The sequence below is a fragment of the Eleutherodactylus coqui genome, chromosome 7 (genome assembly GCF_035609145.1).
Source record: "Eleutherodactylus coqui strain aEleCoq1 chromosome 7, aEleCoq1.hap1, whole genome shotgun sequence".
NCBI classification, from domain to species: domain Eukaryota; kingdom Metazoa; phylum Chordata; class Amphibia; order Anura; family Eleutherodactylidae; genus Eleutherodactylus; species Eleutherodactylus coqui.
In genome coordinates, this window is record NC_089843.1 from 201,262,582 (window position 1) to 201,275,137 (window position 12,556).

Here is a 12,556-nt window from a genome sequence, read left to right on the forward strand (position 1 = left end):
ACCTGTGCTGTGCACACTCTGGCAGACGCAGCTGCTCAGTGGATACAATGTTGCGAGCAGACGGGCTGAGTGTCAATCAAAGTGCTTGGGTGGTGGTGGTAGCAGCAGCCGCCGCCACAGCTGCGCTGCACCTCTTGCTCGTCGGTGTTGTTTTTCTGCTTTTGGAAACGGTTGTAGGAAAGGGGGTGCACCGGTCCTGGAGGTACTGCAATACCAGGTCAATGCGTGGAGTGGACAGAGCAAGCTCTTTTTCCAGCTCCCTGTTCTAAAAATCCATTTAATATATGGTCCCCAGATAGGGGACGTATCAGATATTAAACTGATAAGAACAGATACTACACTTGATCTTAGCCAAAAGGCCGAGAAGCGATAACCCGAAATGGGTTTCACCTGTAGCCCGGTCCGCCCAACTCCACTTCTAAGGCTTGAGGCAACACGCTCAGCCAGCACTCTGGGCGCACCCACAATGCACCCAGGCAGCGGGGAGAGCTTGTAAAACTTTACATAGCCCCGCCCCACGCCTTCTCAACCGCGCCCAGCCTCACACCCTCAGTCCTTCCTCTTGCACCGAGCTCACGCATCCTAGGCTTGCAGAGCCTGCTGCTGCAGGACTCGTCAGCTCCCTACAAACGAGGGTTAAGCCGGCGATGACACTAGAAGCAAGCACTAGTTTGTCTCTGAAGGTGCGTCGGCCGGTCGGTTGGAGGGATCTCTTCGGCCAGCCGCATTTCGAGTAGGGACGGATGGAAACTTTTTACCTAAAATAAGGGAAATTGGCTTCGGCCCCATAGGGCTTTATTGCCTTCCCCTGGGCCAGCATTAGTAGACCCTAGTAAGGAGAATATTAGAGCGGCATGGTCATCCGAAGAACTTAAAAACATACAGCAGGCCTTTTTTTCCCGCCATACATACATACATACATACATACATACATACATACATAACTACAGATTTTATATTTTTTTTACATATATACATTATATATATATACACACACTATATATATATATATATATATATATATATATATATATATATATATATATACACACACACACACTTATATACACACACACATACACACACAAACAATCTTAAATCTATCTTTAATCTATATCTACAAAATCTGTAATTTAGAAATAATCCATATCTATATTCTACATAATTAATAAAGATAGATAGATAGATAGATAGATAGATAGATAGACTCACATACATGCATACATACATACATACATACTGTATGCAATTGAGCCAGGTGTTTGGAAGGCTGATGATGTCACTCCTTTGTGATGTCATCAATTTAGAAGCATTAATACCGGGCTTGGCAGCCATTTCAGTCAGTCTCTGCTGCAGCTGGGAGACGGGAGATGGTCTTTATTTCCACCAAGAAGCTGCAGAACTACCGGTAACTGCATCATTTTTATTTTATTCAATATAGGTTTTATTGGTTTCATGGAGGGGGGGAAACTTTTGCCTTATCTCAAAGCAATGTAAAATTAACTTTGACAATGAAACTTAATAAATCAATTTCGAGTTGAACTATATCATGTTTGTCTGTGATATTTTATAAGGTCTACAAACAGGGGAATGAGGGGAGGGTAAGGGGGGGAGTGGTAAGGGATGGTAGGTATCTATGACACGGGAGAAAGAGAAAATAAAACAAAAAGGGGGGGGGGGCGGGCTCCGGGATTGTTGTTTCTCTTTACGATTGTGGTTTAAACGTGTTACTCACATGTCCCTGTCTGTAACCACCTAGTAAATAGGGGTGAGCTCCGGGCATCTATCCATATCGCCCAGGTGTGATACAATTTATCATAGCCTGACGGCTCATCTTGAAGCCTCATTCTCTCCCTACGCTCTATTTCGTGGATCAATGTTATTTTTAGTGGAGTGCATTTTTTATGCAGCACACAAGGGGGAGACAGCGGCCTACCAAAATCGAGTTGGCTGCTGCTGTGGCTTTCTTTTTTTAAAAAAAAAAGGTAGGTTCCGTTCTTCCATGGTGAGGAATAGGCAGGGAGGTTCCGTTTTTGCCAGCTGGGGAATGCTTATAGGCAAGGCCTTATCCCTGGTGGTGCATGTAACGTTAGACCACGTTTCAGCATTCAGTCAGTCAGTGGCTGACAAACGAGCTCCATGCAAGTTTACATTAAACAGACACATTTCTTTCTTTACTGTATTGACTGCGGTCTGTAATCGAGCGGTTGAACTGTTTCTGTGTCCATGCATTGAATAAAGCAATACATCCTTGTAAAGTAGACGTCCGTTCGTTGGAGTTCTTTGCTCCCCGAGTGTTGCTCCATCTCTAAACGTTGGCCTGGATCTTCATGGACGAATACTGCCCATCCCACGTGGAGCGTGTATCTCAGCCCGCGTGGAGTGCTGCAGTCCAATGAGGTATTCCGTGCTACATAGCAAGCCTTGGGCCTGTGTGATTGGGGGTCCGCTGCTGTCTGTCCACTCTGAAGCGCGCATCCGGGGCCGGCCGCTTTTCGACTACCAGCGACTGCAGGTCACACACACAGGCTGGTTGGAATGGCCTAGCATTATCCTGATCCGGAGGTGTAACTTGAAGCTGCGGGGCCCCAGTACAAAGTCTGGAACTGGGCCCCCAAACTATAAAGCTTCATTGATAGCATTGGTTTACAATGTGGGGAAGAGAGACTTTATGGGCCCCCTAGGGCTCCGGGCCCCCTGCACATACACCCATGACCCGAATACGTGGAGCATACAGACGCAGGCTGCCAGGATACGCTGTGCCTGCCCGATGTTTCCAACTTGGCTATTAGCGCAGCGGTAGGTACGAACTATAGAGTGCGGCTGCCATATGAACTGGTGTGTGTGTTGTTTTGCTTCCAGTTGTACCTGTGCTGTGCACACTCTGGCAGACGCAGCTGCTCAGTGGATACAATGTTGCGAGCAGACGGGCTGAGTGTCAATCAAAGTGCTTGGGTGGTGGTGGTAGCAGCAGCCGCCGCCACAGCTGCGCTGCACCTCTTGCTCGTCGGTGTTGTTTTTCTGCTTTTGGAAACGGTTGTAGGAAAGGGGGTGCACCGGTCCTGGAGGTACTGCAATACCAGGTCAATGCGTGGAGTGGACAGAGCAAGCTCTTTTTCCAGCTCCCTGTTCTAAAAATCCATTTAATATATGGTCCCCAGATAGGGGACGTATCAGATATTAAACTGATAAGAACAGATTTTTTTTTTTTTTTTTTATAACCAAAGGTTTTTATTTATTCACCACATAATAAATCCATCACATTATACAACATAAATACATTACAAATCATGACAAATCAACTAATTGTATCCATTTTTTAACCTTCCATATTCCTTCCGCATCGACTCCATCCTTTCTTTTGTCCCATAAATAAATAAAGTATAATTTCCCCAACACCATTCGCACGCTGTCCCTCTCACTTACATCCTTCCTCTTGAACACATACACATTCCTTACATCCCACAACACTTCCTTCACGCACGCCATAAACAGCCACAACAGTCTCTCTCTCACACTGCCTCTCACACCCAAACCAAACATAACTAACTCAAAGGACATGAAATTAACTCCTGTTATTTCTTTGCATAACAGACCAAGTCTCCGCAGCACATTTTGTGCATGGCTGCAGTTCCAAAATAAATGAACCACATTCTCACATCCACCGCACCCCTCTCTCGGACATCTCTCACTCCTCACCAAACCTCTCACACGCTGAAACTCTCGCACCGGTAACACGCCATGCAGACTCTGCCATACAATCTCACTCTGCCTATTACTCATCCCATCCATCCGCACTTTCTTCCACACTCTCTCCACATTCACTCTGCTAACAGAATTAATATCAGACATCTCGTCCTTACTCTCAATCATTCGTTTAACCATTCGCTTATTCTTAAGTACATTCACTTCACAGTCATCCAACTCAAACTTCGCCACAAAACATGCTGTCCATTCATACCACTTAGGGATTTGGAAAGCAACTGGTTTCCTCAAGTCGTATACGCACCATTTCATACGTACAAACCATCTCCCTGCTAGATACCTCATCATGCACGCCCCTTTGGTGGTTTTTTGCAACATGCTTAGTAGGAAAACTACGCTGTTGCATCCAAAGTATGTCTCTAAATTGGGAAAGCCCATCCCTCCTCTCTCCCAACTCTTGTACACTGCCTCCCTCCTCAGACGTTCCATTTTGGACCCCCAGAAGAACAGAAACATGACCCTGTTCAGCCTCCTCTGACCCATGTATCCCGGAGGGAAAACTAATGCCACGTATAAGAAAATGGGCAAAATTACGCTCTTTAATATTACGATTTTGCCTATCATAGTCAGGTTGCGTAATTTCCAAAAATTTAACCGGTTCTCCACCTTCTGTCTTGCCTCCTCCCAGCTCTCTTCCCCCTGTAAATTGTTATTAAACCTAATGCCTAGAATTTTAATTGGCCCGGACACAATATTTAAACCTATATCTGCATCCACTCCAGTCTCACCAAACACCTTGCACTCACTTTTATCCCAGTTGACACGGAACGCAGACGCACCACAAAACACAGACACTAACAGCTTCACTCTCCTCACTGCACTCTCAGACTCACACATCACACACACATCATCCATATACGCACACACCTTTAACTCTCTGCCGTCACTACCTGGGATGTGGATCCCCCTCACCATCTTCTCCTGTCTTATTAGACATAGTAACGGCTCCATGGCGCAGATGAAAACCACGGCCGACAGCGGACACCCCTGACGCACACCAGACATCACATTCACTCTCCTTCCAACCTTCCCATTCACTAACATACTACTATAAATCCTTTCATACAGACTCCTCACTCGCTCTACAAACATACCCGGGAACCCCATGCACACCAACACTCGGAACAAGAATCCATGCGACAACCTATCATACGCTTTTTCAAAATCCAAGCTCACCACATACACACTCTTCTTTCGCTCCTTACAATCTCCCAGACAATCCCGCACCAGACACAGACTCTCATGCACCCTCCTACCGGGCACCGCACAGTACTGGTCCTCGCTCACCACGCTCTCCACTACCGCACGCATCCGATTTGCAATGATTTTAGCATAAATTTTATAGTCAGCATTAAGAAGCGTAATCGGACGCCAATTTTTTAAATTTTTCAGATTGCCCTTTTTGGGGATTAATACAACCACTCCACCTCGCATACTTTCAGCCATATCCACATTCACCCACATGTACTGGCACACTTCACACACATCTTTCCCTATCACACTCCACAGCATACGATAATATTCAATCGGTAACCCATCCATACCAGGCGTTTTATTAGCGGCCATACTCTGGACCGCCTCCCACACTTCTTTAGCGGTGATGTCATGTGTGATGGACACTTGGTCCGCCTCCCCTAACTTGTTTTCAAGTGTGGTTAACACGTCATCCTCCAGGACTTCATCCCTCCATTTTACCTTATATAAGTCCTCATAGAAGGATGCTACCTCTTCGTACACCTCCTCCCCCCTCACCTCCCCTCCTGTATCTCTCTCTATTACTTCGAAGGTAGGTTTTTTAGAAAACACTTTTTTAAAAAAGAACCGCGAACATGTCTCATCATGCAGCATCTTGTCTAATTTAGCGCGGTACATTATGCTCTTCCCTTTTTCCACTAGATAATTATTTATCTCTCTTCTGGTTCTCAAGATGTCTTCTTGCACATCTCTTCCGTTATCGCGCAATTTTATCAACAGGCTTAGTTTGTTGCCAAGCCTCACGTACTCTGCCTTCCTTTCCCTGGCTACTTTGTATCCTGCCGACTTGAAAAAGGTTTTAGTTTTCCCCTTTACCCAATCCCACCAATCTAAGACATTTACAAAGTCCCCCTTTCTGTCCCTCCACCTCCTATACAGACTTTCATATTGTTTTTTTATGTCCTGTCCCTCCAGAAGCTTGAGGTTCAGCTTCCAGACTCCCCTCCCCCACACAACACCGTTCCCTACCTCCACCCCACATAACAGACACTCATGATCTGAGAATAGCGCCATCTCTTGAACATAACTTGTGGCAGATAGACCTTCTGATAAAAAACAATAATCAATTTTGGAGTGGACTCCACCCCTGTCCGCATGGTATGTATTAAGCTGAGGGGATATGCCACACGCCTGTTGGATATCCCTCAGGTGAAAATCAGAGCATAGTTCAAATAAACATTTTGCAGACACGTCAAACGATTTTTTTGAGAGGTCACAATTCATGTCCCCTATGAGGACGGTAGGTGTCCTTCCTTGCATGAAAAACTTTATTTTGTTAAATAGAGCGCTCCTCTCATGCTTCTCCGCAGGTGCATACACATTAATAACACGGAATTGTGTACCTCTATATAATAACACCGCGGAGATGCATCTTCCAGCCTCAATTATTTCGCTACTCTGTAGCGCCAACTCTCTGGAGTTAATAAGTATACCGACTCCGTCGTTTTTGTTATATGCACTCCCAGACCACACAGCAGCACCATAAGGCCATTCTGACGGGCTGACATCAGTGTCTATACCACACTCCTGCAAGCAAAATAAATCAGCATTCTTCTGATGCAAAAACCTAAAAATTGCTGCCCTTCTGGCCTTTGATTTAAAAACGCGCACGTTCTGGGAACATATATTCAAAACCATAATTGTTATACCTTTGCAGAAAAATGTCTTAGTTCACGCAAAGACCTTTTAACAAATGTCATACACTTATATGCCTTCCACTTAAAGTGGCTAAACCACTAAATACACAGGATTATATAGACACTTTGTGGCTCATTTTATAAGTCCTCGCCACTCTCACCTGAGCACTCCAGGTCTTGCGCCAAAGTCTCGAAAGGGTTACTGACCTCCATGAGCCTTTTTGTGCACCTTCTTTTTTTGGCTGTGTTCTTTCCAGCCACCTCCACAAACTCCTCCTCACTGGAGTCATTCAGCCCACCACCTCCACCTCCCCCCTCCCTCTTACTCAGGACTGTCTCAGGGGAGGAAAATTCCTCAATGTTCCCTGAGGGGTTAATGGGGCTGTCCACTTCCTCGATGATCTCCTCCAACTGTCTGATAACCCCAACCACCTGCTCTTCCGGAGTAGCACTCCCAACATGCGGCGTCTCAGGTACTTTTTGGGTATCCACTTTCCTCTTAATTTCCTCCTCTTTTCCTGCTTTAGCAGCCGCAGACACAGACGCAGCTGCAGCTCTCACTGCCTTGGCTCTCACAGGAACAACAGGTGTAATACTTTCAGCAGTTCCCTGCTCAGGCTGGACAGACACCTCATTAGCTGCAGCTGATGGCCGAGGTTCTGCAGCAGCCGCACCTGCAGACGTGCTCGCCTTGCTGGCTGCTGCTCCCTCCTCAGGGGGTCGCCGCCAGCCACCAAAACCACCGTTCGCCGGGCAATCTTTCACCACGTGCTCAGACGACCCACAAAGATCGCACCTCTTTGGCTTAGGGCAGTCGCCAGCATGGTGCCCAACACCCTTGCAGTTTCTGCACACAAGGCCTTTGGTACAGTCCGCTTTAATGTGACCAAACTGCTCGCAATTCCGGCAATAGGTCGGCTGTCCCGCATAATGTAAGTAGCCACGGTAGCCAGCAATGGAAAAATTGGCAGGGGGGTGCATCACTCCCCCGATACGACTTGGGTTCCTCTTCAGTCTCACCATGAATTTATATTTACAGTTAAATATTCCTAGGATATTCTTCTGTTTTTCACCACCTCGTACGTGGTCGCAATACTGCTCAAGGAAACTGAAAAGGAGGCCCACATCCGTGTAAGGGTTAAACACGTGCACTGTCACCAGCCTCTCCTGCAAGCCAAACAGGGGGGTTATTTTAACCCCGTTAAGGAGCTCAGTGTCTCTCTGGGTTCGCAGCCATTCAAACACGTTTAGGCATGCCCCTTCATCACAAAAAGTGACATCATATTGCCCCTGACGGGGAAAGTCCTGGACACTATAAATCTCCTCCACAGGTACATCACCTTTTTCCAACAGTACGTCCCGGACGATGTAAACCAGGTTGTTCTTTAGGCTGCTCTTGGACTCCACCTCAAACCGGATCGTGTTCTTGATGCCGTACATCCTGCAAGGTAACTGTCGGTGTAACACCACAGATAAAGTGATCCTTCTCACTGGGTGAACCCCAGCACACCCACGGCCCACAGCTCAGACCAAGCTTTACACTTGATCTTAGCCAAAAGGCCGAGAAGCGATAACCCGAAATGGGTTTCACCTGTAGCCCGGTCCGCCCAACTCCACTTCTAAGGCTTGAGGCAACACGCTCAGCCAGCACTCTGGGCGCACCCACAATGCACCCAGGCAGCGGGGAGAGCTTGTAAAACTTTACATAGCCCCGCCCCACGCCTTCTCAACCGCGCCCAGCCTCACACCCTCAGTCCTTCCTCTTGCACCGAGCTCACGCATCCTAGGCTTGCAGAGCCTGCTGCTGCAGGACTCGTCAGCTCCCTACAAACGAGGGTTAAGCCGGCGATGACACTAGAAGCAAGCACTAGTTTGTCTCTGAAGGTGCGTCGGCCGGTCGGTTGGAGGGATCTCTTCGGCCAGCCGCATTTCGAGTAGGGACGGATGGAAACTTTTTACCTAAAATAAGGGAAATTGGCTTCGGCCCCATAGGGCTTTATTGCCTTCCCCTGGGCCAGCATTAGTAGACCCTAGTAAGGAGAATATTAGAGCGGCATGGTCATCCGAAGAACTTAAAAACATACAGCAGGCCTTTTTTTCCCGCCATACATACATACATACATACATACATACATACATAACTACAGATTTTATATTTTTTTTACATATATACATTATATATATATACACACACTATATATATATATATATATATATATATATATATATATATACACACACACACACTTATATACACACACACATACACACACAAACAATCTTAAATCTATCTTTAATCTATATCTACAAAATCTGTAATTTAGAAATAATCCATATCTATATTCTACATAATTAATAAAGATAGATAGATAGATAGATAGATAGATAGATAGATAGATAGATAGATAGATAGATAGACTCACATACATGCATACATACATACATACATACTGTATGCAATTGAGCCAGGTGTTTGGAAGGCTGATGATGTCACTCCTTTGTGATGTCATCAATTTAGAAGCATTAATACCGGGCTTGGCAGCCATTTCAGTCAGTCTCTGCTGCAGCTGGGAGACGGGAGATGGTCTTTATTTCCACCAAGAAGCTGCAGAACTACCGGTAACTGCATCATTTTTATTTTATTCAATATAGGTTTTATTGGTTTCATGGAGGGGGGGAAACTTTTGCCTTATCTCAAAGCAATGTAAAATTAACTTTGACAATGAAACTTAATAAATCAATTTCGAGTTGAACTATATCATGTTTGTCTGTGATATTTTATAAGGTCTACAAACAGGGGAATGAGGGGAGGGTAAGGGGGGGAGTGGTAAGGGAGGGTAGGTATCTATGACACGGGAGAAAGAGAAAATAAAACAAAAAGGGGGGGGGGGGCGGGCTCCGGGATTGTTGTTTCTCTTTACGATTGTGGTTTAAACGTGTTACTCACATGTCCCTGTCTGTAACCACCTAGTAAATAGGGGTGAGCTCCGGGCATCTATCCATATCGCCCAGGTGTGATACAATTTATCATAGCCTGACGGCTCATCTTGAAGCCTCATTCTCTCCCTACGCTCTATTTCGTGGATCAATGTTATTTTTAGTGGAGTGCATTTTTTATGCAGCACACAAGGGGGAGACAGCGGCCTACCAAAATCGAGTTGGCTGCTGCTGTGGCTTTCTTTTTTTAAAAAAAAAAGGTAGGTTCCGTTCTTCCATGGTGAGGAATAGGCAGGGAGGTTCCGTTTTTGCCAGCTGGGGAATGCTTATAGGCAAGGCCTTATCCCTGGTGGTGCATGTAACGTTAGACCACGTTTCAGCATTCAGTCAGTCAGTGGCTGACAAACGAGCTCCATGCAAGTTTACATTAAACAGACACATTTCTTTCTTTACTGTATTGACTGCGGTCTGTAATCGAGCGGTTGAACTGTTTCTGTGTCCATGCATTGAATAAAGCAATACATCCTTGTAAAGTAGACGTCCGTTCGTTGGAGTTCTTTGCTCCCCGAGTGTTGCTCCATCTCTAAACGTTGGCCTGGATCTTCATGGACGAATACTGCCCATCCCACGTGGAGCGTGTATCTCAGCCCGCGTGGAGTGCTGCAGTCCAATGAGGTATTCCGTGCTACATAGCAAGCCTTGGGCCTGTGTGATTGGGGGTCCGCTGCTGTCTGTCCACTCTGAAGCGCGCATCCGGGGCCGGCCGCTTTTCGACTACCAGCGACTGCAGGTCACACACACAGGCTGGTTGGAATGGCCTAGCATTATCCTGATCCGGAGGTGTAACTTGAAGCTGCGGGGCCCCAGTACAAAGTCTGGAACTGGGCCCCCAAACTATAAAGCTTCATTGATAGCATTGGTTTACAATGTGGGGAAGAGAGACTTTATGGGCCCCCTAGGGCTCCGGGCCCCCTGCACATACACCCATGACCCGAATACGTGGAGCATACAGACGCAGGCTGCCAGGATACGCTGTGCCTGCCCGATGTTTCCAACTTGGCTATTAGCGCAGCGGTAGGTACGAACTATAGAGTGCGGCTGCCATATGAACTGGTGTGTGTGTTGTTTTGCTTCCAGTTGTACCTGTGCTGTGCACACTCTGGCAGACGCAGCTGCTCAGTGGATACAATGTTGCGAGCAGACGGGCTGAGTGTCAATCAAAGTGCTTGGGTGGTGGTGGTAGCAGCAGCCGCCGCCACAGCTGCGCTGCACCTCTTGCTCGTCGGTGTTGTTTTTCTGCTTTTGGAAACGGTTGTAGGAAAGGGGGTGCACCGGTCCTGGAGGTACTGCAATACCAGGTCAATGCGTGGAGTGGACAGAGCAAGCTCTTTTTCCAGCTCCCTGTTCTAAAAATCCATTTAATATATGGTCCCCAGATAGGGGACGTATCAGATATTAAACTGATAAGAACAGATACTACACTTGATCTTAGCCAAAAGGCCGAGAAGCGATAACCCGAAATGGGTTTCACCTGTAGCCCGGTCCGCCCAACTCCACTTCTAAGGCTTGAGGCAACACGCTCAGCCAGCACTCTGGGCGCACCCACAATGCACCCAGGCAGCGGGGAGAGCTTGTAAAACTTTACATAGCCCCGCCCCACGCCTTCTCAACCGCGCCCAGCCTCACACCCTCAGTCCTTCCTCTTGCACCGAGCTCACGCATCCTAGGCTTGCAGAGCCTGCTGCTGCAGGACTCGTCAGCTCCCTACAAACGAGGGTTAAGCCGGCGATGACACTAGAAGCAAGCACTAGTTTGTCTCTGAAGGTGCGTCGGCCGGTCGGTTGGAGGGATCTCTTCGGCCAGCCGCATTTCGAGTAGGGACGGATGGAAACTTTTTACCTAAAATAAGGGAAATTGGCTTCGGCCCCATAGGGCTTTATTGCCTTCCCCTGGGCCAGCATTAGTAGACCCTAGTAAGGAGAATATTAGAGCGGCATGGTCATCCGAAGAACTTAAAAACATACAGCAGGCCTTTTTTTCCCGCCATACATACATACATACATACATACATACATACATAACTACAGATTTTATATTTTTTTTACATATATACATTATATATATATACACACACTATATATATATATATATATATATATATATATATACACACACACACACTTATATACACACACACATACACACACAAACAATCTTAAATCTATCTTTAATCTATATCTACAAAATCTGTAATTTAGAAATAATCCATATCTATATTCTACATAATTAATAAAGATAGATAGATAGATAGATAGATAGATAGATAGATAGACTCACATACATGCATACATACATACATACATACTGTATGCAATTGAGCCAGGTGTTTGGAAGGCTGATGATGTCACTCCTTTGTGATGTCATCAATTTAGAAGCATTAATACCGGGCTTGGCAGCCATTTCAGTCAGTCTCTGCTGCAGCTGGGAGACGGGAGATGGTCTTTATTTCCACCAAGAAGCTGCAGAACTACCGGTAACTGCATCATTTTTATTTTATTCAATATAGGTTTTATTGGTTTCATGGAGGGGGGGAAACTTTTGCCTTATCTCAAAGCAATGTAAAATTAACTTTGACAATGAAACTTAATAAATCAATTTCGAGTTGAACTATATCATGTTTGTCTGTGATATTTTATAAGGTCTACAAACAGGGGAATGAGGGGAGGGTAAGGGGGGGAGTGGTAAGGGATGGTAGGTATCTATGACACGGGAGAAAGAGAAAATAAAACAAAAAGGGGGGGGGGGGGGCGGGCTCCGGGATTGTTGTTTCTCTTTACGATTGTGGTTTAAACGTGTTACTCACATGTCCCTGTCTGTAACCACCTAGTAAATAGGGGTGAGCTCCGGGCATCTATCCATATCGCCCAGGTGTGATACAATTTATCATAGCCTGACGGCTCATC

At 46.1% G+C, this 12,556-nt stretch overlaps 3 non-coding genes across 3 annotated transcripts; all 3 read right to left on the reverse strand.

Moving 5' to 3' along the window:
- Positions 1 to 180: 180 nt before the first annotated feature.
- On the reverse strand, positions 181 to 371 carry LOC136574103 (U2 spliceosomal RNA). The gene has a single exon (XR_010786232.1). It is a non-coding gene; the product is annotated as a U2 spliceosomal RNA (small nuclear RNA).
- Positions 372 to 3,046: 2,675 nt separating this feature from the next.
- Positions 3,047 to 3,232, reverse strand: LOC136573940 (U2 spliceosomal RNA). Its single transcript, XR_010786140.1, has one exon. It is a non-coding gene; the product is annotated as a U2 spliceosomal RNA (small nuclear RNA).
- A 7,682-nt stretch (positions 3,233 to 10,914) lies between these two features.
- On the reverse strand, positions 10,915 to 11,105 carry LOC136574115 (U2 spliceosomal RNA). The gene has a single exon (XR_010786242.1). It is a non-coding gene; the product is annotated as a U2 spliceosomal RNA (small nuclear RNA).
- Between the last annotated feature and the right edge of the window lie 1,451 nt (positions 11,106 to 12,556).